Here is a 15,006-nt window from a genome sequence, read left to right on the forward strand (position 1 = left end):
AAGCTGCCTCTCTCTCATGCACGCCCAGTGGTTTTCTTGACCTATTTTTGGACAGTGAGGAATTATTTGTTTTTACATACAGACTTCCCACTTAACCATGATAATACAGTAAACAGGAGGCTGGGAGGAACAGGAGTAATATACCTGGCTCTGCACTCTCCCCCTGACTATACAACCCAACAGGGAGCAACCCTGGATGTAATGCTGACTAGTGTTACAGAAATCCATCATACTGAAAATGCTGGTGCCACAAAACACAGAAAAGAGATGAGGATTACCTCAGGCTGTGTCTTGTCAGATATGGAAGAAATTTCTTCTGTATGGAAGAAATTCATACAAGCCAGAACCTTTTACAGGTGTGAGATATGAGACCTCTACCAGTTCCCTCTTCATTCCTGTCTTTCCTGACAGCTGAAGTGTTGAATGGTATCAAAGGAATATCTGGTTCATGGGAATGAATCATATAAAAGCCCAGTGGTGCATTTATATTTGTTCCATGAATAGGATAAGTTATTTGGTTTATAGTAAACAGGAGGATCTGTGCTCCCATTTCCTGTGTATGTTCATCTGTAGCTCCAGTGTAAGGGCTTTGAGAGGCAGATCTCATATACAGCTCACAATTGGGCTTCAGACTCAATCCTCTTATGTTAAGCTGCAAAAAACATCCCTCTATGAGCACCTTTGACTCCCAATGCTGTATCATCTCCATGGACAGACACACCTGAGGAGCACAGTGACACAAGGGAAGCCACAGGACATCAGAGTTTTCAACAAGTGAAAAAACCAAACAACAACAACCAAACAAAAAAACCCACATAAGACTCCCCTCTTCCATCAAAAATGAGAAAAAGGTCCAGGTGAAGCAAAAAAAAAAAAAAAAAAAATTAAAAAAATAATATATATATATAATAACATATAGATGTGGTGACACATCTGTATTTTTCTCAGTTTGGCAATCAGGTGAGGGATGAAACCAAAATGCATAAAAGAAAGAAGGTTTGAAATAATTTGGATATATATTTTAATGGGGTAAATGCAATTTAGACATGCAAATATGAAGAGCCTGTGGGTTGCCCTCAGGAGCTGGATGCATATGTAAAGCACAGCATCCCATGGATGGTACAGGAGTGAACACCTCTTCAGGTACAGCATCTCTGTGAGGAACATGAGCATGGGCAGCCTGGGTCAGACTAAAGCTCTGTCCAGCCTTACACGCTGCCTCTTTCACTGTTTCATAGCAGAGTTCCAGAAGAGCTTGTGAGAACAAGATAATGTGCAGCTTTGCCTTCCTGAATTGAATGTACTGTGGCCCAGCCTCCAGCAATGTGCAGCTCAGGGATTTCCTGAGCCAGAGGTAGTGTCTTTACGTGCAGCAGTTGCTCATGGACACTTGGCTGAGTCTGTTCTCCCAGAGCTGAATCCACGGTGTTCATGGGCATGCAGCTGTGCCAGCTCACTAAGCAATGCCCCACTGGTGCTGCTGTCCTAGATAAGTGACATGTGCTGTATTTTTCCCTTTATCTAGGCTATAAAGTCAGTGTGAAATCTGTATAAAATGCAGCACAGAAGAAAAAGAGAGAATTATTTCTATGGGTGGAAAGATTTTGAAGGTGACAGTACTATATTTCTTTAAGACTGACTTTGTATTTGTTCCTGCAGTGCCCATTATGAGGAGATCATATAGTATGTTGGGAGTAGCTCTGTGCTGTAAAAGATCTCTTTTTTTCCAAAACATATCTATGTGTAGTTCTCTTCTTCTCCATATTTAAAGCAAATGGTTCTTTTTCATATAATTGTTGTGTGGAGTCAGAGGCAAATATTGATAGATAGTGACAGAGTTTAATTTATTTCTTTGTTGAAGATTGATTTTTCTTGGGTTTCGACAGCACTGGCTGCCTTCCCAGAAACGTTTCTGAATTTATCACTGCTGGGTGCCAAACTGAGATGGAAAAAACAGCTTTTAAATATAAAAGCCCTCAAACTAGGGAGACATTTCAGCTTGGTGAGGTTTTGGCCGTAACCCTGAGTGCCCCAGAGTAAGGACAGCTGAGAGGAATTGAAGCAGTGATTTATTTAACAGTGTCAATGGAGGGAGATCAGCCTTAGAGAGGGATGTCCCTGTCTGCCATGGGGTAATTACTTCTCACTCCTAACTTTTGGTTCATGCTGAAGATCATTTCCTTCTCTGTCACAGTTGTGTCTAGGCACTGAGTGAAAGAAACAAGAGTGTAAACTGAGACAGACTTGCCCATCTGCAGTGCTTTGCAGTATTCAACACTCAGAGCCACTGTGGGAATCCAGCTGCTCAAATCCTTGATGGACAGAAGTTCCACTTCACATTGCCTGGCAGAGGAAAGCTCCTGGCCCTGCTTTTTGAGTCTCCCTGCTGACCAACCTTGTGAGTTTTAATAGCTCCTTTCTGATGGCAGTGTCTGCAGAGGGCAGGGGGAAGCCCACTGCTGAGGCATGTGAGAGGTGGCATTCCTTGGAGGCACACAGGGAGGCAGCTGCTGATGACTTGTGTAATTATGGACATCACTGGAGCTGTACACGCTTGTACATAGCTGAGCTCAGCCATGGTGCTCCTCTGGTGAAGGACAGCTGCTCTGTCTAGTCTTAGTATCATCCCACAAGACGAATCAGGAGCCAAGGCAAAATAAGTTGAATTTTGTACTAAACGGGAAAGATTAAATACTTTTATCGACTTCATCAGACTGGTTTTGTGACAGGGTCTGTGGTGTATGGCTCAGGCTGCCAACAGCAGTCCCTGTAAGCACCATTGCACCTTTCAGCTGGTGAAGTTACCACGGCTTCTCTCTGTGTAAAATCCCCTGTAGCAGCTACTCCTTGTTGGACTCATCTGGCTGGGCAAGCTCTCAGCACATCCTTCATGAAGGGGTTGCAGCGGGGGGGATGTGGAACAAACAGAAGTAGAGACAAGAGGTTGTAGAGCAGTGTCAGGAGAAACACCCTCTTCTATCACAAGATCAAGGCAGTTAACAAGAAGTCTGGGCGCTCGGAAAGATCAAACCAAGCTCCACTGCTCAGCCTGCTCAGAGATCCTCCCCTCCCTGCAGCAATGCGGCAGAGCCTCTCACTCCCTCTAACGTTAAAACAACGCTTAATTTAAAAGAAAAGGAACTCCGATTGTTCTGATCTCTGGTTTTCACCGCCTCAGGGAAAATGGAATGCCCCTCTCAGTTCTCAGGTGGGAAAGTGAAAGCCCACACACTGAGTTCTTTCCCAGTCCTTTCCCTTTGCAGTGAGCTCTTGTCCTGGTGAACTCGGCTTGCCCTGAGACAGGAGAGGCCTCAGGGCTGGCAGGGGAACCTGGGGTCTCCTCTCAGTGAGAAGCACCTCCCAGCTGATTCATTCAGGTTGAAGAAGAGAAACTCTCTTTTGACCAAGGATCTCACCTTTCTGAAGACTCTTCATAATTAATTCTGCTCCTCTCAGAGCTTGGCAGCAGTGGCTGGTGCTGTGAAGCACAGCAGCCTTGGCTGATAAGCCCTGCACTGTTCATATCTTTCTTTCTTTGAATGTTTTCTATCAGGAAAGCACCAATTTGTATTTCCTATAGAAATTGCTCCTGGCTGCCAGGCTGGATGGGCTTTTCTCTGACAGAAGTGGAGGTGAACTGAAATGTTTCCGCTCTTCTGTGGCATCAAAAGAAGCAGCATGTAATGTAGAAAAAGGACAAAGAGGAACGCAGTCACTGGTTCCTGCTTTCCTGACAAAGGTGCCATGGAAGAGCCTCCCTTTCCCTTTGCCCTTCCCAGCAGATGGTTCTTCTGAGTGAGCACAGGAGTGCCACAATGCCATTTTTTTCTTGACCCAGCGTTAGGTTCTACCATTCAATTCTGAGTTTTGACAGCACTCTGTTTTAAAGGAAGCACATTCCTCCTTTAACTTCTGCCCTGGTGATGGGAGCTGCAGACCCTACTTGTCCCTTTGAAGGGAATACAAGACATTCCTCATACTGAAATGACTGGGATGTGTTTCTGGTTTGAACTAACACTGTGCTGGGTGGATTTCATCACACATGGAGGGGAAAGAAGTCTGTAATCCCACATCTTTCATTGTACACAGGTTTAGATCTTACTGTGGTGCTCTTTGCAGCATGATAATACCATATTGAGGAAAAGTCTGAGTAGCTCAGGTTGAGTATGGAGAGATTTCTCTTCCCATATAGCTAAATTCTAAAGCACAGGGTAAGATTTCAGCTGTTTAGGTAACAAATACATTTTCTGTATAAAAAGCCCCAATGGCTTGCCTGTGCACTAGAGCACACCTTTGGGTAGGTTTAAAACTGTATAACATGTCCTAATGCTTCAGAAATCATCTAAAACATAGTATGTACAAGAAAACAGGAATAAAGAGATGGTAACACATTGTAATACCAAAGCACCTTTCAAAAAATTGATCCTGGGCATAATCTCTAGTTTCTTAAAACTTAACCTCAAGAATAAGCATTAAGACGGATAATAATTCCCTAGCTATATCAGAGCAGAACAAGTTCACAAGCAAAAATTCATTAAGGAAAACTCTTTCTTGGTAAACTACAGTGAAAATGACTGGAGGGATTCACAGTGCCCCAGAGATGTGGCAGTTCTCTGAAAACCTAATACAGAGTTTAGTGTATGCAGACACCTTCCTCAGAAACAGCAAAGAGAAATCACAGTAAAACCAGGATTTCTCTTTAACTTGTACTCTCCTCTGAGTTCCTCTTGATATATGTTTTACCTAAATCTCAAGAATTTAGCACCTAACCATGCTGGTTTTGTCAGGGCTGTGGGGAAGGCAAACTCCAGGCAATGTCCTACTAAAACCTATTTCTAGTGTGCAAAAACAAAGCAAATGGTGCTGGTTAACCTCTAGGGTCTGTCAGATTGCTGTGGGGGCCCTGATATGACATTTCTGAAGATCCATCTAGTTCTCAGCATAGGTTGTTTTGTCACTATTTCAATTTCTGCTGAAGATAATCTTCTGGAACAGGCTGTAGGTGTTCAAAGAGCTCCACTCAAGGTGTCTTGGTCCATACAGCTGATCTCATTCTACCTGAACACACCTATAACCCAGAAACTTCTCCTCAGAGCAAAGCATCATTTCCATTCACTTCCAGATTCTTAGACTAATCAAGTCATAAAAAGCATTTTATCTTAGCTGATACTCACACTCATCCAACATCCATCTCACTTAGAGGTAATTGAGCAGGGGATATATTCAACACATACAGAATTTAAAGTAAAAAGCATCTAGAATTCAGTGTTGTTGACTAGGAAATATTGTACTCATCCTCCAGCTGTTTCTAATTACAAATTGTGTTATGAAATATCCATTTATTTAGGCATTGCAGGTCACTTGACAGGGAAGATGAATGATGTCATCAGAATTCCTTTTATTTTTTTCTGGATGAGGGCTGTGATATTCCTGACATTAATATGCACCCATTGTGCAAGATCCCTTCACAGGGATATGTTGATCTGCACTTGAAAACAGATAAAATCAGAACTGTCATGATTGTTCCTGGAGGAACTCATTTTAATTGGGCTTTTGTTGTGAGAAGAGCAAAAAGTGACACTGAAATTTGAGAATTTGCTTTAACTTGTAGCCATATCTGGAATTTAAATTGAAATCTCCCATATGGAAAACAAAACAAAAAAAATAAAAAAAGAAAACCTCTAGGATATTGTATTGCCCACTCCATTATGTGGTAGTTAATAATTAAAAACATGCTGCAGTTCCTTTTATGAATTCATAATGTGGAGATGAAGGATTACTGCAAGTTGTAATATAACATACAATAATCTTGACTGTATTTCAGTTATTTGCTAGCAAAGCCTAATTTCCTTTCTCAATTTTGATGATACAAAGAAAGAATTAACATCAGATGTTTCCTCTGCACTTGCGCAATTCTGAAGTGCTTTTGTTTAAAAGAAAATAAAATTGCACACAGTTTACTAGAGCACCTCTCCAAAGCCCATCTTACATGTCACACAACAGAGCTCACCATCCCTCGGGGACAGGCCCATGCCTGGCTGCCCTGGGGGCTGCTGCTGATGTGATGAATGGCATCCCTGCGGACCTTGGGAACACACGCTGATCCATCACGAGGGGAGCGGATGGCCTGCAATTTCCTAAGGTAGCGTCATTATATTTATGTCCCCAGACACTGCAGCTGGCACTAACCCTGGGCACAGCCAGGAGCTCTTCTCTCAGCTGTGTTTACCTGCTCCTGCAGCAGCTCAAGGCCTGCCCAAGCCGAGCTCAGGAGCAGCTGGCACAGAAACACCTCCTGCCCAGCAGCTTCCCGGGAGGGAAGAGTGCAGACAAACAAATGGACTCCGAGGTTAGCAAGAGAGCAGGGTTTTCTCAAGTGCATTTTCTGTGCTAGCTGTCACAAAGAAGCCACTCCCTAGCTTGAAGGGGTAAAGGAAGAAACACTGAAGCATCTGGAATGACACAGGTGGTAACTCCGAGGAGACGGGTACAGTGCACCAATGTGCCCCAGCCCCTAAGACAGCACAGCCCACCAGCAGTGCCTTCCTTGCACAGTAGTTCCCCTTACACACAGGAGGGCATGTCACATGCAAAGCCATTAGGGCTTTGTGGGTTCAAATCAGTGTCCTGGTTTCCACCTGTGCACTTACACTGAGTCTGGGCTGACAGGAGGAGTCCCTTGGCTGTGCCCATATGGACAGGCACCCTGCAGTGCCCACACCACGTGCTGGACCATGTGTGCACCTGGCTGTGGCTGTGGCATTGAGCTCCTGAGGTCTCTGAGTGACACACGTTGGGCACATTTGTGCTGGTACACTGAAAGTGCCAGGGAATGTACCCAGGGACTGAACCTACATCATTTCTGATGGATGGCCCAAAGCATGGTTTTAGATATGGCAAGGCAGTCCTCTCCCAACCCCAGTGCTTTTGCCCCATGAGCTGGACAATTGGCTCTTAGTCAATATTTCCAAGTCTGCTTCCAAGGATGATGGGGAGGAGAAGGATAGGACCTGCCTGGTCCTCTCTCTCCCTCCTCCTCTCTCACTCCAGCTGCCATAGTGAGTGAAGAGTCTGAAATGGCAGATGTCTGTCATTACTAAAGGGCTGGCATGCAGCCCTAACTGCAAAAGGTTGCAGATCATGTAAGGTACCAACAAGGTCTCTCAAGTGCTACGTGCAGTTTGTCACAAAAGCTGGCATTTCTGTCTGCAGCCAAGGACTGGTTTCTGAATTTCCATGTCTGCATACATCTTCCAACACCTTTAATGCAAAACAGCACTGCTCAGTTGTAAAAAGCTGTCTGTACTTTATGTGTCTGCTATTTCTTCATATTGCTGCTGGCAAATCTCCTTGCCAAAGAAGCTGTGGGTATAAGCATGGTCCTTGTAGATGTTGACCACAGACACAGCTGCTTCCTAGCCAGCCAGATGTGGCTTTTTGCAGTGTAACTCTGAATGTGAAGCATGTAGATAATAGTGTAGCATATATGGGACTCATCTCGAGACTACATGGAAGAACTGTGAAAACAGGAGTAACTGAACTCCAGCCACTGTTCTGTCTGCACACTGTTGTCTGTGGGAGCTCATGCTCTGGGTCAGACCACAGGCAAACAAGAGCACTGTATCCCCTACAGCTCCATCCACAATCCCCTTGTCTCTGGAGCCCTCTGTTGTATCTCCTGTTGGGCTGTCTGGATATGTGCTATTATTTGAGAATTATTTGAAACACTTCCTATGTTGCAAAGGTTAATTAATTAGTTTTTTTAAAAAAGTTGGGGAAAAGAAAAGTGCTGTGTAAGTGTTCCTAAGTATTATCATGTATTATAGAACAGTGGTTCACAACCTCAGGTTTTTTCCAGATATTTCTTTGCAGCTTTAACTTCCTATCTTGCTACCACACAAGTTTCAATTACCAGTACTAGTTCAGTAGACCATGTATCAAATGAAAATTCTCAAAACCTGAGAAATAAATTCTAAAGACTAGGAATGTTTTGCCTTTACAAAACTATATATATTTTAATATGTCCTTTGTTATATAACATACAAGACATATACATTATCATATATGAATATGTTACAAACATGTATACATGTGTGTATGTATATATGTATGCATGTATAAGGACATTATGATGAATTATTATATGATAAATAGTAATTATTCACTGATGCTGTGATAATATGCCCCTGAGTAATAACATGCAGGTCCCTTTAAATTCACAATGTCTGTTTCTGACACTGCCTTAGTATCAATGATTCACAGCAAGTACAAGATTATATAGTCAATTATACACATTAAATCAGTTACCATCATAATTTGCTATCAAAGGCTCTCCTGGATTTAGTTCACTATTATTTCAAGAACTGTGAAGACATACAGGTACTGCTGAAGGGTTCTCTATCAGCACAGTGACAAGACCTTATAAAGATCCAGTCAGAAACTGGTAAGGAAAAGGTTTTAGTTTCCTCTGTCACACTGACACAAATGGCATCTTTTCACAGTACAGTGTGTTTGTGTGCCATATGCAAATACAGGAGAAGCGACAGTGAAGGAAAGCCCAAAATGCTCAGTACCAAATCACATTTATGTCTCAGGGAGTTTTGCTGATTTAATGGCTAAGAAGAAATACTGCAAGGACATTCTCATTGGGCAAGAATCATTGAAGGGTTAAAAAAAAAAATTAATTCTGAAAATAATGAGTGGTTTTACAGCCATGTAATTAGCAGATATTTCCAGATTTTCTTCAGAAAGAATGCCAGGCAGCATTCATGTGATTGACAAGGACAACGCTGGTGTGAATGATGTATGGATTTGTATAGGCAGGATTGAAAGATATGAGAAGAAAGGGTTTGTGATGGGTGTGGAGACTGGCAGCTGAAGGGCTGTGGGAGAGGGAAGTCAGTGACTAGAAAGTAATGAAAATACAAAATTAAAATAGTGGAACGTAGACTTTTTTGGTGGCCCTGTGTTCAGAGGAGGGGAACTCCTGCCATCCAAGGGAGTCTCTGTTTTGAATGAAGAGAAATGTTCTGTCTTTTCTCTCACCTCTGTGGCTGCAAGAATAGGGAACTGCAGAACTACTGTTGGGTGGCTAAAATTCAGGCTGCAACCAGCCTTACATGCTCTAGCTTGGGGCAGCTGAGTCTTCAGACCACTGGTGGCCTGACATGGTAGAGTGACTTGCAGAGCCAAAACCCAGTGATGCTGGCAGACTGGTGATCCTTTGGTGGGATCTGCACCAGGGAACACAACTGACCTGTGTTCCAGTACTTGGATAACCAGCAATTGCAACTCAGAAACATGAGGTGACAGGCACATGAGGCCCTGGGACCACACACAGAAGTTAGGTCCATAAAGAATGACTCATTAGAGCAAATTGTAACAGTATCAGTAGCTCAAAATACAGCACTTGGCAAAAGTATCATTGTGTACCTTACACTGAAACCAATAGATCCAGCAGAATGCCACAAATCTTCTCTGAATCTACTCAGAGAATTACAGAGTTGCTTTTGGCAGCACGACCACACTGTGACTCCAAAGCCCCACCTGCTGAGCCCACACTGTACAGAGCTTTCCCAGCTGCCACCTTCATCAAATACTATTTTATCTACTTGCAGCTCCCTGGATTTTTCAATGGGTTTAGCAATATCAGGATGATATTTTTAAAATGTCATTGCTAATACATTTTAACTACACGCTGACAAAGATTTAGTATTATTATAAAACCTGAAACCTATCTTCAGTGTAGTAGAGTGAGGATGAAGGCATTACTTTTGGAAAGGACATCAGCTTCATTTCAAATTTTATGTCAAAAATACATCTGTAGATAGCGTTTATGTCATAGCTGATTGCAGGCACATTTAGATGTCAAACTGCTCATTTGCCATACAAAACAAAATGGGCATCTAAGTACAATAAAATGTGCCTGCAATTATATGTGCCAGCAGAAATGACACCTGTAGATGTTGTCAAGTGCAAACATCTAAGAACAGTTGAAATAATTTCCAAGCATGTGAAATTTGAAAAAAGTAGGACATAAATATCTACTGCGAGTAGAAAGCACATCCTGCTTCTGCCCTTGGAGAAATATCCACTCAATAATCTTGAATCCTTCTGATTTTTACATTTCTGGATCTTAGTGTTTTCAGCCTTAAACAAGAAAAATAAAATAATAATTAAATGAAATTTTAATATGGTCCTACTCTGTGTTACTTTCCAACACTGCTGTTATTTTTTGGTTTTTTTCTTCTTTCCTTCCTTTCCTCTCTCTCTCACCTGGTAAACACTGCCTGGCTGATTCCTCCAGTCACTGTTCAGGGAAGGTTCACAGAAGTGGTCAGCCTCTTGTGAGTGCAGTTTAATCCTTAGTGCCAATGAATCCCTCACCTTGGGCCTCTATGTCAAGAGCTTCTGATCACAAGGAGTCTCAGCGAGGTCTCTGCCAATGTCAGCAGCTTAGGATGTAAAATAATTTAAAATGAGGGTGACAATTAAAAACTAGAAAGAGATCTAGTGGAACATAAAAATAACTTTCTTGCACCTGAGAGCTAGGCAATAGCCCACCATTCCCCCCCTCAGGTGTCTTGGGGAGCTGCCCATGGCACACTGTTGCACTGTGAACTGTGAGCACTTTCTTCCAGTAAAGGAAGCCTGGATGTGGCTCATTTTGAAAATGTAACCCACTGGTGCCACTGTGTCGGAGCCAGAGCATTGACAAGGCTGACACGAGGCACTATTTTTGCAGAAGAATTACCTATTGCTTAAAGCATGACAAAACCCTGCCAGCTCAAAGACTGTGTCCATATTCAGAAAGATTTGCAAAGTAACTCTTTCCTGAGTGCCATAAGAACGACCAAACTTCAGATGGTTCCAGGGGATTTTTAATTTTTTTTTAGCATCAGGAATGTGAAGTGTAGCAACTGTCAGTATGATCTTTTGAGGCTCTCCCCGCTTTCAGTTTGGCTGTCAATTCCTGAGGGAAGGGAGGGTGAGACAAGACACTTCAGAAGCTCCACTTGGAGCTCTTTAAGGTTTTTAGAGGACTCTTGCAGCCTGTGTTCTTGGCTGAATGCCCGCAGAAGACACAGGAGAAGGCAGTTGTCCATGAACCCTTTCCTGCCCATGACTCTGACCCTACCCCAGCAGCACCATGTGCTTATCCTGATTCTGGGGATGAGGGGCTCCCTCCACAAGGCCACAACCAGTAGACTCCAGCAGAGGCTGCCAGACACAGAGCAAATTCTCCACTCACCATTGCTGTTCCCTGTAATGCTGCCATGACAAATCATGGAACAAAAGGACATACTCCCCCATCTCCACTTTGGTAAAGTTGTCTCCTCCCCAACAACCATAAAAAGAAGCAGCTGGGAAAGGCAAAATGTAGTGTGTCTTTATTATACTTCCTTGAACAACTTCAAAGTTTTCCCAGGATTACACAGTAACTACAACTATTAATATTGCATTCCTGAGTATGTTCCTAAGTGTGTCTCAGCCATGTTCCTCAGATGCATTAGATGGCATTACTCTTCTGGGGCAGGATTGTCACTCTCCAAAGCTCTTTGATCCATCACCGTGCATGGCCTTTGTAATGATAATTTAGTAAGAGAGTCTGATACTTAATAATTCAATTCTGGAACTTCCCCTTTGAATGTGATGTGCCTTTTGTGTGCTGATATGAAATGGCACCGTTTCAAAATAAAATTGTGCTCTTGATATTTCAGATAAGTGTAAGCACTAATGCCTATTTACAGCTTTATTTTCTGTATTTAATGTGATACTTCTGGGTTGGTAATTCAGAGATCGATGTTCTCTGATGAAGCCTGGAGGAGTTGCTCGAGAAGAACCAGTAGTTTTTTGTACCTGCCATATATACCAGTGTCCCTTGGCCCTGACCTCTTGCATCCAACTTATAGAGCAAAAGGTAAGGGAAGCTGTCAAGTCTATTTGGGGCCATGCCTTTTCATTGTGATGACCAGAGTGGGATTAACTATTTTTCTCCTACTTGGCTACTGATATGGAGGAGATTTTCAAAACTAAGAAATTAAACTGAAGCAAAATTGCTTCCAGAAATACAATTTCTGATTAACCTGTTAGTTGGCTTTTAAACTGCTAAAATCAAAATGTGAGGTGGACAGTGTATTGCTGCCAGACCAACAGGTTATCAAATAACCCCTCTGAAAAGCTTTCTTCTGTTATGGAAAAAGGAGAACAAGGAAGCTGGAGAAGGGTCTGGAGCACAATATGAGAAGTAGCCGAGGGAGCTGGGGGTGTTTAGCCTGAACAAAAGGAGGCTCAGGGGTGACCTCACTCTCTACAACTGCCTGAAAGAAGGCTGTAGCCAGGTCAGTCTCTTCTCCCAGACAATCAGCAACAGGAGGAAGAGGGCATGGCCACAAGCTGTGCCCGTTGAGATTTAGGTTGGACATTAGGAAGAATTTCTTCACAGAAAGGGTGGTTAGACATTGGAATGTGCTGCCCAGGGAGATGGTAGAGTCACGGTCCCTGGAGGTGTTTAAGTGAAGACTGGATGTGGCACTCAGTGCAGTGGTGTGGTTGACATGGTGATGTTGGGTCATAGGTTGGACTCAATGGTCTCAGAGGCCTTTTCCAACCTAATTGATTCTGTGATTCTGTAATGCCACATCTAGTCATAATACAAATTCCTGCATGTGCTCTGCAGAAGCATTTCTAACAGAGGAATGCTTGAGTGGCTCCCTGGGCCTTGTCCATTCTTGTGCCTGTTTCTGCAAGTTCCCATCTGGCTGATTGGCACAGCACATGGTCTGAGCCTTACTGGTGCCTTTAGTTACCCTTCTACACCGTACAAGAACAATCTTTTGTCATTCAATTTCAAATTGATATGAATTAGTCTACTAGAATGGTGTTTTAAACACAAAATGGAGAATAAGGTTACATGCCAGAAATTTATCATGAATATGAGTGAGAATGTCTGAGTGTAGAAAACCAGCCAGGATAAGAAATTTTCTGGTCCAAAAGAAATGTAACTTGACATGGTCTTACTCCTCCTGACTTCAGAAACAAGAGGACACAATACCTAGAACTGTACCCAAATTTTGTCTTGGAACTCATTCTCTTGAAAACTCTCCAAGAAAGTAGCAATATACAGGCAGTGTGAGAGCAGGGATGCCAGGTCCTGTTGCTGGATAATCCAAATGCTGAGGATCAATTTCATGGAGAGTGCACAGGGCATGTGAGTTTGGAGTACCTGCAATGGGCACATGGGCCTCAGGGGCTCACACCTACAAGTGCCATGCTGGAGAGGGCTGGTCTGCTGGTCCCAGCTGCTGGGCAGTCTGAGTGTCCCAGGACACCTTGTGGAAGGATCTTTCCAGAAACTGGGGAAATGTGGGGACATACTTAGAGAAAAGCTCCTTCTACTCCATAAAATCATGTATTTGCAGGCAAAATGCAATATAAATAAAGTGCAGTCAAATCTCACTGTGCAAGAATGCTTCAAGAAGACAGACTGAAGTGGTCATATTAAAATGTTTATGAAGCTGCACATCCATTCAGAATGGGGCAGTTGCAGCCCCACTGTGAGACCAGAGACAGGAATGCCTCTAACAGCATGTTTATGATCCAGTAGTTCTCATACAGTCATTACTGAAGTTAATTGCTGGAAAGGATTAACTACTGTCTGGCTGATAAAATGAATTCTTACTTTTCAAATACCTTACAAATTTCCACTGCACTGGACAGCTGTTTGGAACATTTCAACAAAACCAGGAGCACAGTTAAATAAAGGAAATGCAAAAGGAGTTATGCATTTAAATTTCTAGTTCTGTAGAAAAATGTGCAATCACAGATTAACATATAACTAAATTCTCTCAAGTGAAAAATGTCATGTTTTGTGTGGAGAGAAAAAAAACCCCAAACCAGTGTGGAAGCCAAGGGAATTCCAAATTTTTAATCTAATTTGCCTCCCAAAGTGTATCAAGTAATTTGCAATTTATTTAAAACTGATGTGCATGCCAGTTTATTAATACTGTCAAGTGGAAAACAGGGATAGACATGCAGACTGCAGGGCATGCCTACATTCAGGTATCTAGATATCTGGCTCTCATTTGCTGAAGAGACACAAAAAAACCCTAGAGCACAAGGTACAGTCAAGTTCATAAATTGCTCCAGAATTCACTCATGTTTTGTCTTTATCTGAAAGGATTTACAATTAAGTATGTGACAAGCCACTGAAAGTTACTATGAAAAAAAAAAGAAATTAATAGGAAAAAAAAAATAAAGAGGGAAGTAAGAGTGTGTGTGTTTGGGGTTAGGAATTCATCAGCCTGATGAAGGTGAAGCTGCTGCAGCCCCACGGCCTCAGGCCCAGCTGAAAGGAAGACTGAGTGTGCACCTGCAGTGGGAACACACACTCCCAGTCCAGAAATTCCTGTGCCTGTGTCCACCAGCACAGACCCTCGACTTGGATCATTCTGGCCCCTTGGAGCCCCTGCCCTTCCAGTTGCATTCACACACACAAATAGAGTGGTTTGGGTTGGAAGGGACCTCAAAGATCATCTCATTCCAATCCCCTGCCATGGGCAGAGACACCTTCCACTAGACCAGGTTGTCGAAAGATCCATCCAATCTGGCCTTGAACACTGCCAGGGATGGGGCAGCCACAGCTTCTCCAGACAACCCATTCTGGGGTCTCACAGTGAGGAATTTCTTCCTAATCTATAACTTAAATATCCCCTTTTTTCAGTTAGTACCCATTACTCCTTGTCCTATCATTCTTTGACAGAGTCCCTCTCTGGCTTTGCTGTAGGCCCCCTTCAATCACTGGAAATTTGCTGTGAGGTTTCCACACAACCTTCTCTGAACAGCCCCAAGACTCTCAGCCTGTTGAGTATGTGTGTGTGTGCATGTACATGTACACTGACACACTGTGCATGCACCATGGCCTCTCCAGTTCCTGACACCCCAGAAACACGGCCCCCATAGACGTCTGCCTCTTTTCCTGTGGCAGGCACTCGGCTCACACACTCA

This window comes from Zosterops lateralis, assembly GCF_965231275.1.
Source record: "Zosterops lateralis genome assembly, chromosome: 1".
NCBI classification, from domain to species: domain Eukaryota; kingdom Metazoa; phylum Chordata; class Aves; order Passeriformes; family Zosteropidae; genus Zosterops; species Zosterops lateralis.